Genomic DNA, 13,504 nt, shown 5'->3' with positions numbered 1-13,504 from the left:
CGCTGCTCTGTGGGGCCGAGCTGTTGACGCCGTTCTTTTCCCCCGCGCCCTCTCTCTTTCTGTCCCGCCGTCCCCACCTGTCAGCCGTCCCTAACCTCTCGTCCACGATCTCCTTGCCGTGGACGTGCCCACGCCCGCGCGTTCTCCGGCCACGTCCGCGCACCCGCGCCCCTTTTGAGCCCTGCGCCCTGCTCGCCCATCTCTCCTCTCTCATTTGCGCCCTCTGCCAGACTCTCTCGCCCTCTCTCTCGCTCTACCCACGCGTGCAGGGAGCTCTGCCACCACCAGCCGTCGACCGCTGCCTGTTCTATGGCCACCGTCGCATTCGTGCCCCGTCTAGTGCCACGGTGAGCTACGCCTCGCTGTCAGCTGCTCGGGCACCTTTCGGTGTGCCCTCTCCCTCTCTATTTCATCCGTTCCGCGCTCACCAGAGCAATCTTCGCGCAGCCGGAGTCCCGCCGCCGTCGCCCCGTCGAGTCCTTGCGCCTCCGCCGTTGCTTCGCGACTCCAGCGCTTCCTCTCAAGGTGAGCAACCCGCCTGTCCCCTTAATGTGGTCATACCCGTTCTGTTGCTCGCGCGATTGCTCGTCGGAGCTATCTCGTGCCGCCGTTAGCCCGCCCTGCCGTGGTCTGTGCCCTATGGTGCCCCTGCGCCAGCGTGAAGGCCATGGCTGAACCCGCCAGACCGCCCTGATCGCGGCTAGGCCAAACCCCAAGCCCCGGGAGCCCCACCGTGGCCAGCCTCCTCGTCTCCGGTGAGTTTTCGCCGCTGGACCGAGCAGCGCCACCGCGCCCATGTCCGCCCCTGGCCATTAGATCTCGGGCATCCGTCCGAGATTGGGCGGTTTAGACTCAACCCGACCGGATCTAATCTCAACCATCCGATCTAGATCTAACCGCCCCACTCTCTTCCCCATCACCCGCGTCTCTGCCTCTAGGGCCGGCTGGTCAGCCCGCCCTGACCCGCTGACGCCCTGGCCCCGCTTGTCAGTCGCGCCCGCGCGATCTAATCTGGGCCACGATCTATGATCCGATGACCTAGATTACCTCGTACCCCTTCGCGTGTGAGTTTTGCTTAAGAGCCCCCTGGTTTTAGGAAATCAACCCTTCGTCATCTGTTTTAGCGCATAGGCCCCTGGTTTCTTTTGGATAGCCCATGTACATTTATTTAATCACAGATTTAGCCCTAATTTCATATTTCAAACTTCAAAACTTGTTTATTTCATATCTTTTTCATATGAACTCCAAATTTAGTGGTTCGAATTGCAAAATGTTCATAAAATTATTCTTTGCTCAAATAAAACATGACGAACTGTAATCTATATACTTTATTTTTACACTTGGAATATAGGATTAAAGTATATGTTGATTTATTCATTTAATGAAATAAATAAAAGGAGAATCCTAGGAGTCAAATTATATTTAATCTTGTGAGATTAGTGACATGCATTACATGAATTCATTTTGGTTTAACTTTTAGGTCTTAATGAGATAAATAGAATTGGGTATGTAATTAGGGATAACACTTAAAGGATAATCAAATTCCTAAATGAGATTAGTCCATCTTATAAGTTAATCTTTTTCTTTGTTTAAATTATTACTTTACCTTTTTGAGACATGTTCCAAACACTTAGAGAGTAATCAATCCCCAATTAAGATTAGTCCATTTTACAACTTAATCTTATTCTACTTTATTTTAGTGTTACCTCTTTTTGAGTCATGTTCCAATGTTCGTACATGTTTGACGAGATGTTCATTTTTACCTTCCAAATGTATTGAATGTATGCTCGCTTTACTTAGACAACGAGCAGCTCGTGGTTCTTGAGTGTGTTACCGAAGATCCCTCTGAGCAACAACCTGGTGAAGGCAAGTGTCCTCAGACCTATCATGTCCTATTTTACTTTATAATTCACTGTCCCGCATTACATTATTGAAACTTAAGGATTGACTAGTCTGTATTTACCTTACCCTTGTTTACCTTTTTGGGTTAATCATGGTTAGCTTATGCAATTGCTTTAACTTAATCAATGAACATGATGTGATAATTTATGATACGATGATGTTATCCCGATGAGGTTCTTGTGATTACTTTAGGGGACTCAGGCTGTTTCCTGAGTACCTCTCCGTAAGGACCTGTTTGGGGAGTGACAACCCGGGATAACAGTGCAACCATGAGGGTGGAATGGGACGCCCTTAGCTGATTAATTAGAGGAACCAGAGGAGTAGTTGGCTTCGCCGTAGGGCCGTCAATGGGTCCGGGCACAGTACTTGCTCTGCCGAGGCTGGTTGCAGAGGTTCTTTGATTTGGTTTTGTTAGTCACCCTTCCTTTGGGGAGATTTACTATGTTTATCAAACTAGAGAAACCTAACATGCGACTATAACCTTAGGGAAATCTTTGTAAAGGCTACGTAGTGAGACCCTGCTAGGTCACCTTGGTAGTGATCAATGGGGAGGCTAGAACCCCGGGCAGAATGGGAATCACGGCTTGTGGGTAAAGTGTGCGACCTCTGCAGAGTGTTAGAAGCTGGTATATCAGTCGTGCTCACGGTTATGAGTAGTCTTGGGATCCTCTTTGATTAGAAGAACTTTGATTACTTTTATGATGATGATTAGCAATGATGGTTATAGTTTTGATCTCTGGTATTTCCTCTTGGAGCGAGTACTCCTGGGTAATTGAAAGGGAAATGTGCCTTTGGGCCATTTCTAAGTATTTTGGTGATTGAGTGCCAACACAAGTGCTTAAATGTGAATCTATGCCCATGGATGAACAAAGTGCAAATCACAAGTAAAGGTATGTTTCTAAGCCTTAGTACATTGGTTTTGTGTACTAATATACTTGTCTAAGTGTTAGAAACAGAGAGAAGAAGAAAAGGAGAAAGTTGGCTGTGTACAGCCAACAGGCTGTTTCGGTCTGGGGCACCGGACTGTCCGGTGGTGCACCGGACAGTGTCCGGTGCGCCAGGCTGCCTCGAACTAAAGACGCCACTCTCGGGAATTTGCCGACGGCGTACGGCTAAAATTCACCGGACTGTCCGGTGTGCACCGGACTGTCCGGTGAGCCAACGGTCGGCCGAGCCAACGGTCGGCCGCGGAATCTGCGCGCGACACGTGGTCTGGCCAACGGTCAGAAGGAGGCACCGGACTGTCCGGTGTGCACCGGACTGTCCGGTGCGCCAGATCTGCAACGGTCGGCAACGGTCGACTGCGCCTGTTAAGGAAAGAAATCGGGCACCGGACAGTGTCCGGTGTGCACCGGACTGTCCGGTGCGCCCGACGACAGAAGGCAAAGATGGCCTTCCAGATTTATTCTCAACGGCTCCTAGCTGCCTTGGGGCTATAAAAGGGACCCCTAGGCGCATGGAGGAAAATAACCAAGCATTCCTTGAGCACTCTTGATCACTCACACATCAATCTTGCGCACTTGTTTGACATTCTAGTGATTTGAGCTCCGTTCTAGTGTGCTAGTCTCTTGAGCTCAAGTCTGGGTCTTGTGTGTGCGTATTCGCTGTGATCTTTGTGTCGTGTGTGAGTTGCTAATCCCTCCCTTGCTCTGTGATTCTCTGTGAACATCTTTTGTAAGGGCGAGAGGCTCCAAGTTGTGGAGATTCCTCGCAAACGGGATTGAAGAAAGAAAAGCAAGAACACCGTGGTATTCAAGTTGATCATTGGATCACTTTAGAGGAGTTGAGTGCAACTCTCGTCCGTTGGGACGCCACAACGTGGAGTAGGCAAGTTTTGTACTTGGCCGAACCACGGGATAACCACTGTGTCATCTCTGGGATTGAATTCTTGTGGTTATTGTGTTTTGACTCCTCTCTAGCCACTTGGCATAAACTGTGCTAACGCTTAATCAAAGTTTTGTGGCTACAAGTTTAAGTTTTTACAGGATCACCTATTCACCCCCCCCCTCTAGGTGCTCTCAATTGGTATCGGAGCCGTTCTCTTCAAGAAAGGGACTAACCGCCCGAAGAGATGGATCCTAAGGGGAAGGGAATCGTGATCAACGACAAGGAGAAGGAGTCCTTCGTCAACGAGCCCAAAGATGACAAGCCTACCGACTCCGGCTCGGGCCATAGACGGAAGGAAGGGAAGAAGAAGAAGACAAGGCGCATCAAGGAGATCGTCTACTACGACGACAGCGACGAATCTTCCTCTTCCCTAAAGGACAACGACTACGAGCAAAGGAAACCGGTTAATTCTAACTTTTCTTTTGACTACTCTCGTATTCCGCAAAGTTCAAATTCACATTTGCTTTCCATTCCACTCGGCAAGCCCCCACACTTTGATGGGGAGGACTACGGATTTTGGAGCCACAAAATGCGTAGTCACCTATTCTCTCTCCATCCTAGTATATGGGAGATTGTAGATAGTGGAATGCATTTTAATAGTTCGGATAGTCCTATATTCATTAATGAGCAAATCCATAAGAATGCACAAGCTACTACTGTTCTTCTAGCTTCATTGTGCAGGGATGAATATAACAAAGTGAGTGGCTTGGATAACGCCAAGCAAATCTGGGATACCCTCAAGATCTCTCATGAGGGAAATGACGCTACCTTGCTCACCAAAATGGAGTTGGTGGAGGGCGAGCTTGGACGGTTCGCGATGATAAGGGGCGAGGAGCCAACTCAAACATACAACCGGCTCAAGACCCTTATCAACAAAATAAGGAGCTACGGAAGCACGCGATGGACGGACCACGACGTCGTCCGACTAATGCTAAGGTCCTTTACCGTTCTTGATCCTCATTTGGTGAATAATATTCGTGAGAATCCCAGGTACACCAAAATGTCGCCCGAAGAAGTCTTAGGAAAATTCGTCAGCGGGCGAATGATGATCAAGGAGGCAAGGTACGTGGACGACGCCTTGAATGGACCGATCAACGAACCACAACCTTTTGCTCTCAAAGCAACAAGAAGCAAGGAGGCGCTACCTAGCAAGGTGGCACAAATTGAGGCGGCCGGACTTAATGATGAAGAGATGGCTCTCATCATTAAACGCTTCAAGACCGTACTAAAGGGTCACAAGGGGCAGCCAAGCAAGACCAAGACAAAGGGGAAGCGCTCATGCTTCAAGTGCGGTAAGATTGGTCATTTTATCGCTAACTGCCCCGATAATGATAGTGACCAGGAACAGGAAAATAAGAGGGAAAAGAAGAAGAATTACAAGAAGGCAAAGGGCGAGGCGCATCTAGGCAAGGAGTGGGACTCGGATTGCTCCTCTTCCGACTCCGACAATGAAGGACTCGCCGCCACCGCCTTCAACAAATCAACCCTCTTCCCAAACGAGCGTCACACATGCCTTATGGCAAGGGAGAAGAAGGTATGTACTCGCAACTCTACCTATGCTTCTTCAAGTGAGGACGAATCTAGTGATGAGGATGAAGTAGATTATTCATGTTTGTTCAAGGGCTTAGATAGATCTAAGATAGACAAAATTAATGAATTAATTGATGCCTTGAATGAAAAGAATATACTTTTAGAAAAGCAAGAGGATTTGTTGTATGAAGAACATGATAAGTTTGTAGAGGCTCAAAAATCCCTTGCATTAGAAATTAAGAGGAATGAAATGCTTACTTATGAAGTGTCAACATGCCATGATTCTATTTCTAACTTAAAGAGCATAAACGGTGATTTAAATGCTAAACTAGTAGAAGCAAATAAATCCAACTCTTGTGTTGAACATGTTGAAATTTGCACTAGGTGTAAGGATGTTGATATTAATGCTTGTAGTGAACACTTAGTTTCCATTTCAAGATTGAATGATGAATTAGCTAGTCTTAATGCCCAACTTAAGACTAGCAAGAGTGAATTTGAAAAACTAAAATTTGCAAGGGATGCCTACACTATTGGTAGACATCCCTCAATTAAGGATGGGCTTGGCTTCAAGAGGGAAGCCAAGAACCTAACAAGCCATAAGACTCCTATCTCCACCAAGGAGAAAGGGAAGGCTCCTATGGCTAATAGTGTTAAGAAGAATCATGCTTTCATGTACTATGATAGGAGATACTCTAGGAATGCTTTTAGAGGTAATGATGTTTTTGATTCACATGCTTATGACTCTTATGCTATGACTGCTTCTAGTTCTCATGTTATGCATGGTAGAAATGTGTTTAGAAGAAATGTTGTTCACCAACTGCCTAGGAGAAATATAGTTCATACTGCTCCTAGGAAAGTTGTAAATGAACCTTCCGAAATTTATTGTGCTTTAAATGCTTCCTTTGCTATTTGTAGAAAGGATAAGAAAATTGTTGCTAGGAAGTTAGGGGCGAAATGCAAGGGAGACAAAACTTGCATTTGGGTCCCTAAAGATATTTGTGCTAACCTTGTAGGACCCAACATGAGTTGGGTACCTAAAACCCAAGCCTAAATTTGCCTTGCAGGTTTATGCATCCGGGGGTTCAAGCTGGATTATCGACAGCGGATGCACAAACCATATGACGGGGGAGAAGAAGATGTTCACCTCCTACGTCAAAAATAAGGATTCCCAAGATTCAATTGTATTCGGTGATGGGAATCAAGGCAAGGTAAAAGGGTTAGGTAAAATTGCAATTTCAAATGAGCACTCAATTTCTAATGTGTTTTTAGTTGAGTCTCTGGGATATAACTTACTATCTGTTAGTCAATTATGCAACATGGGGTATAACTGTCTATTTACAAATGTAGATGTGTCTGTCTTTAGAAGAAGTGACGGTTCACTAGCTTTTAAGGGTGTATTAGACGACAAACTTTATTTAGTTGATTTTGCAAAAGAAGAGGCCGGTCTAGATGCATGCTTAATAGCTAAGACTAGCATGGGCTGGCTGTGGCATCGCCGCTTAGCACATGTGGGGATGAAGAACCTTCACAAGCTTCTAAAGGGAGAACACGTGATAGGTTTGACTAACGTGCAATTCGAAAAGGATAGACCTTGTGCAGCTTGTCAAGCAGGAAAACAAGTGGGAGGAGCGCATCACAGCAAGAATGTGATGACCACCTCAAGACCCCTGGAGCTGCTGCATATGGACCTCTTCGGACCCGTCGCCTATCTGAGCATAGGAGGGAGTAAGTATGGTCTAGTTATTGTAGATGATTTTTCCCGCTTCACTTGGGTGTTCTTTTTGCAGGATAAGTCTGAAACCCAAGGGACCCTCAAGCGCTTCCTCAGGAGGGCTCAAAATGAGTTTGAGCTCAAGGTGAAGAAGATAAGGAGCGACAACGGGTCCGAGTTCAAGAACCTTCAAGTGGAGGAATTCCTTGAGGAGGAAGGGATCAAGCACGAGTTCTCCGCTCCCTACACACCACAGCAAAATGGTGTGGTAGAGAGGAAGAACAGGACGCTCATCGATATGGCGAGGACGATGCTAGGAGAGTTCAAGATCCCCGAGTGCTTTTGGACGGAAGCCGTGAACACGGCTTGCCATGCCATCAACAGGGTCTATCTTCACCGCCTCCTCAAGAAGACTTCGTATGAGCTACTAACCGGTAACAAACCCAATGTGTCTTACTTTCGTGTTTTTGGGAGCAAGTGCTACATTCTAGTGAAGAAAGGTAGAAATTCTAAGTTTGCTCCCAAAGCAGTAGAAGGGTTTTTATTAGGTTATGACTCAAATACAAAGGCGTATAGAGTCTTCAACAAATCATCGGGTTTGGTTGAAGTCTCTAGCGATGTTGTATTTGATGAGACTAATGGCTCTCCAAGAGAGCAAGTTCTTGATTGTGATGATGTAGATGAAGAAGATGTTCCAACGGCCGCTATGCGCACTATGGCGATTGGTGATGTGCGACCACAGGAACACTTGGAGCGAGATCAACCTTCTTCCTCAACTATGGTGCATCCCCCAACTCAAGATGACGAACAGGTACCTCAAGTGGAGGCGTGTGATCAAGAGGGAGCACAAGATGATCATGTGATGGAGGAAGAAGCGCAACCGGCACCTCCAACCCAAGTTCGAGCAATGATTCAAAGGGATCATCCCGTCGACCAAATTCTGGGTGACATTAGCAAGGGAGTAACTACTCGGTCTCGATTAGTTAATTTTTGTGAGCATTACTCCTTTGTCTCTTCTATTGAGCCTTTCAGGGTAGAGGAGGCCTTGCTAGATCCGGACTGGGTGTTGGCCATGCAGGAGGAGCTCAACAACTTCAAAAGGAATGAAGTTTGGACACTGGTGCCTCGTCCGAAGCAAAATGTTGTGGGAACCAAGTGGGTGTTCCGCAACAAACAGGACGAGCACGGAGTGGTGACAAGAAACAAGGCTCGACTTGTGGCAAAAGGTTATGCCCAAGTCGCAGGTTTGGATTTCGAGGAGACTTTTGCTCCTGTGGCTAGGCTAGAATCAATTCGTATCTTGCTAGCATATGCCGCTCACCATTCTTTCAGGTTGTACCAAATGGATGTGAAGAGCGCTTTCCTCAACGGGCCAATCAAGGAGGAGGTGTACGTGGAGCAACCCCCTGGCTTCGAGGATGAACGGTACCCCGACCATGTGTGTAAGCTCTCTAAGGCGCTCTATGGACTTAAGCAAGCCCCAAGAGCATGGTATGAATGCCTTAGAGACTTTCTACTTGTTAATGCTTTCAAAGTTGGGAAAGCCGATCCAACTCTTTTTACAAAGACATGTGATGGTGATTTGTTTGTGTGCCAAATTTATGTCGATGACATAATATTTGGTTCTACTAACCAAAAGTCTTGTGAAGAGTTTAGCAGGGTGATGACGCAGAAATTCGAGATGTCGATGATGGGCGAGTTGAACTACTTCCTTGGGTTCCAAGTGAAGCAACTTAAGGAAGGCACCTTCATCTCCCAAACGAAGTACACGCAAGATCTGCTAAAGCGGTTTGGGATGAAGGACGCCAAGCCCGCAAAGACTCCGATGGGAACCGACGGACACACCGACCTCAACAAAGGAGGTAAGTCCGTTGATCAAAAAGCATACCGGTCAATGATAGGGTCGTTACTTTACTTATGTGCTAGTAGACCGGATATTATGCTTAGCGTATGCATGTGTGCTAGATTTCAATCCAATCCTAAGGAATGTCACTTAGTGGCGGTGAAGCGAATCCTTAGATATTTAGTTGCTACGCCTTGCTTCGGGCTCTGGTATCCAAAGGGGTCTACCTTTGACTTGGTTGGATACTCAGATTCCGACTATGCTGGATGCAAGGTCGATAGGAAGAGTACATCGGGGACGTGCCAATTCTTAGGAAGGTCCCTGGTGTCGTGGAACTCTAAGAAACAAACTTCCATTGCCCTATCCACCGCTGAGGCCGAGTACGTTGCCGCAGGACAGTGTTGCGCGCAACTACTTTGGATGAGGCAAACCCTCAGGGACTTTGGCTACAATCTGAGCAAAGTCCCACTCCTATGTGACAATGAGAGTGCTATCCGCATGGCGGAAAATCCTGTTGAGCACAGCCGCACAAAGCACATAGACATCCGGCATCACTTTTTGAGAGACCACCAGCAAAAGGGAGATATCGAAGTGTTTCATGTTAGCACCGAGAACCAGCTAGCCGATATCTTTACCAAGCCTCTAGATGAGAAGACCTTTTGCAGGCTGCGTAGTGAGCTAAATGTCTTAGATTCGCGGAACTTGGATTGAATTGTAGCATACATGTGTTTATGCCTTTGATCATGTTCATTCTGCATTTTGTTGCTTATTGTGGTGCTCAAGTTGTACAAACACTCCCTGGACCTCACAAGTCCGTTGCAAAGTGATGCACATGTTTAGGGGGAGATGTGTTACAACTTGACCCTTTGAGACTAATCATATGCTTGAGTTTGCTTGATTTAGTCTCGAAGGAGAATTGAAAGGGAAAAGGTGGACTTGGACCATGAAAGACTTCCACTGCACTCCGATGAGAGGGTAACTAATTCCAAGTTCATCTAATGAACTCTTATTGCCATTTGCTCTTAATTGGAGATTTTGGTGAGGCAATGGGGTTAAAGGGCCAAAGTTGATCCCGTTTTGGTGCTTGATGCCAAAGGGGGAGAAAATAAAGGCCAAAGCAATAAATGGATCAGCTACCACTTGAGAAATTTTGAAAATAGTAGAATAGAGCTTTTTGTTTTGTCAAAACTCTCTTATTGTCTCATTTATCAAAAGTTGGCTTCTTGTGGGGAGAAGTAGTGATTATGGGAAAAAGGGGGAGTTTTTGAAATCTTTGATTAATCTCTTTTGAAATGACTCTCTTTATGCTTCAACATGTGTGTTTGACTTAGAGATAGAGATTTGAGTTTGATTTGCAAAAACAAACCAAGTGGTGGCAAAGGATGATCCATATATGCCAAAATTGAATAGAACTCAAATTTATTCTATTTGAAGTGATTTTGCACTTGTTCTAGTTGCTTTATGTTGTGTTGGCATAAATCACCAAAAAGGGGGAGATTGAAAGGGAAATGTGCCTTTGGGCCATTTCTAAGTATTTTGGTGATTGAGTGCCAACACAAGTGCTTAAATGTGAATCTATGCCCATGGATGAACAAAGTGCAAATCACAAGTAAAGGTATGTTTCTAAGCCTTAGTACATTGGTTTTGTGTACTAATATACTTGTCTAAGTGTTAGAAACAGAGAGAAGAAGAAAAGGAGAAAGTTGGCTGTGTACAGCCAACAGGCTGTTTCGGTCTGGGGCACCGGACTGTCCGGTGGTGCACCGGACAGTGTCCGGTGCGCCAGGCTGCCTCGAACTAAAGACGCCGCTCTCGGGAATTTGCCGACGGCGTACGGCTAAAATTCACCGGACTGTCCGGTGTGCACCGGACTGTCCGGTGAGCCAACGGTCGGCCGAGCCAACGGTCGGCCGCGGAATCTGCGCGCGACACGTGGTCTGGCCAACGGTCAGAAGGAGGCACCGGACTGTCCGGTGTGCACCAGACTGTCCGGTGCGCCAGATCTGCAACGGTCGGCAACGGTCGACTGCGCCTGTTAAGGAAAGAAATCGGGCACCGGACAGTGTCCGGTGTGCACCGGACTGTCCGGTGCGCCCGACGACGGAAGGCAAAGATGGCCTTCCAGATTTGTTCTCAACGGCTCCTAGCTGCCTTGGGGCTATAAAAGGGACCCCTAGGCGCATGGAGGAAAATAACCAAGCATTCCTTGAGCACTCTTGATCACTCACACATCAATCTTGCGCACTTGTTCGACATTCTAGTGATTTGAGCTCCGTTCTAGTGTGCTAGTCTCTTGAGCTCAAGTCTGGGTCTTGTGTGTGCGTATTCGCTGTGATCTTTGTGTCGTGTGTGAGTTGCTAATCCCTCCCTTGCTCTGTGATTCTCTGTGAACATCTTTTGTAAGGGCGAGAGGCTCCAAGTTGTGGAGATTCCTCGCAAACGGGATTGAAGAAAGAAAAGCAAGAACACCGTGGTATTCAAGTTGATCATTGGATCACTTGAGAGGAGTTGAGTGCAACTCTCGTCCGTTGGGACGCCACAACGTGGAGTAGGCAAGTTTTGTACTTGGCCGAACCACGGGATAACCACTGTGTCATCTCTGGGATTGAATTCTTGTGGTTATTGTGTTTTGACTCCTCTCTAGCCACTTGGCATAAACTGTGCTAACGCTTAATCAAAGTTTTGTGGCTATAAGTTTAAGTTTTTACAGGATCACCTATTCACCCCCCCCCCTCTAGGTGCTCTCAGTAATAACTGGGTTATTACTAAATTTTGGCTCTACTTATAGTAATAAAACTTGACCAACTAAAAGCAACTGCTTAACCTTAACTCCACATACAGCTAGTCCACTTTAGCCAAACGGGACATTTGCTGAGTACGTTGATGTGTACTCACCCTTGCTTTACAAACCACCCCACCCCAAGTTGTCCCCATTGTACTTAGTGCTCAGGAGGTAAAGCTGGCAACATGGAGGAATTTGAGGAGTTCCAGGACTACGACGAGTTCTAGTTTACTTTAGTGGCAAACCCCCAGTCAGCTGCCTGTGTAGGCTTATCTTCTACGTTTCGTTACTCCACACTTTGATGTTAATGTTAAACACTATGAATATGTATTAGACTCAGTGGATGTCTCAGACATCTTGATGTAATTAAAGTACCTTTCCGCTATTTAATTTGAGCATTGTGTGATGATGTCCAATTATGTAATCGTTGTGTACGTGAGTTCTGATCCTGGCACGTACATGGTTCACATTCGGTTTACCTTCCAAAACCGGGTGTGACATTATACTTTATGGAAAGCTTAGAAAATTATCTACAACTGTTGTATTTACGTGATTTCCAGAAAACATAAGTATGAAGGAGTTATATGTATTGGAAGTAAATATGTTTGTGATCCTGAAATTTCTAACCATTTTGTATTTTGAGGTCAATATCTCCCACTTCGTTTATCTAAAAGAAGTGTTCCATGTATCTAAAAGAAAGAGAAAAAAGGATACCTGCAATTGTCGTGTTGTGATTTTTTTGTGTTTAAGGCTGCTAAATTTGTCAGAGTCTGTTGAAATTAGAGCAAAAAATCTGTGGCAGACTGACAAGAAATTTTTGATACTCGTGTTTTGTATCTTGTATTTGCGACACTTTTGTGGGAAAAAGAGAATATAAAAGGCAAGTGCAAAAAAATCTGCATAAAACAAAAAATAAAAAACCAGAATTGCTCGTATCCATTGTGTATTTTGTGTTTTAGATATGTGATTTGCTTGCTTAAACTACTTCTATGAACAATATTTATCTGTGAACCTCTACGGTTGTTTTGCTTCTAGCTTGTTCCTTTGCTGTACCTAGATCTTGGTTACCTCCTTTGTGTCTTCCTCCAGCTGTTCTAATACACTTTTGTAGCATCCCGGTTTTTGGCTCCAAGGTTAGAAACCCTAAACTTCTTAACCCCTCCTTATTTTTCTTAAAGCCTAAGCATCATAAGCATTTTATTTCTCATATGCATAAACCATGTTTGCTAGTAGCACTTCACATATGTAGTCACACCTAGCATCTCATTTTTGCACCTAGAAAAATCTCTTATAAATATATATATATATATTGATTTTGAAAGCTCTCTTGTGAGTTTTGGTGTTTGGATGACAACTCAATTAAAGGACTAACAAGTATGCTAAGTGTTGAACAGGTGCTTAATGTAAAGCTAACAGGGTTCAACACAAGTGAACAAGTGTGATGGTCCAAGGACTAGATGATGGATAGATAACGGGCATCACAAGTAAGATGGACATTGCATAAAGTGAGACTCGGGTGCGTAGCTCGGAAACAACTGATCAAACCAAGGATGGAGGCAAGAAGAGCTTCGAGGTACCAAGTGCACGGGAGAAGGTCAAAGAGGCTGAGGAACCCAAAGCCAAGGGTGAAGAAGAAGACTTGCAAAGTCAAGGGTGATCAAGTTGAGAAGAGCTATGGCACATCAAGGATCACTACATAAGGACATGACTTACAACCAATGAGGTAACAGCTATGGTTATGTGGTGTAAGTCACAAGGCTCAAGATCAAGCTCTAAGAAGTGAACAAGGTCACTAGAAGGAGAACAAATGTCAAAGCCAGGACTGGAAGCAGCCCAAAAGAGCTAAGTG

The sequence above is a fragment of the Zea mays genome, chromosome 5 (assembly GCF_902167145.1).
Source record: "Zea mays cultivar B73 chromosome 5, Zm-B73-REFERENCE-NAM-5.0, whole genome shotgun sequence".
NCBI classification, from domain to species: Eukaryota; Viridiplantae; Streptophyta; class Magnoliopsida; order Poales; family Poaceae; genus Zea; species Zea mays.
This window is presented reverse-complemented; position numbering follows the sequence as displayed.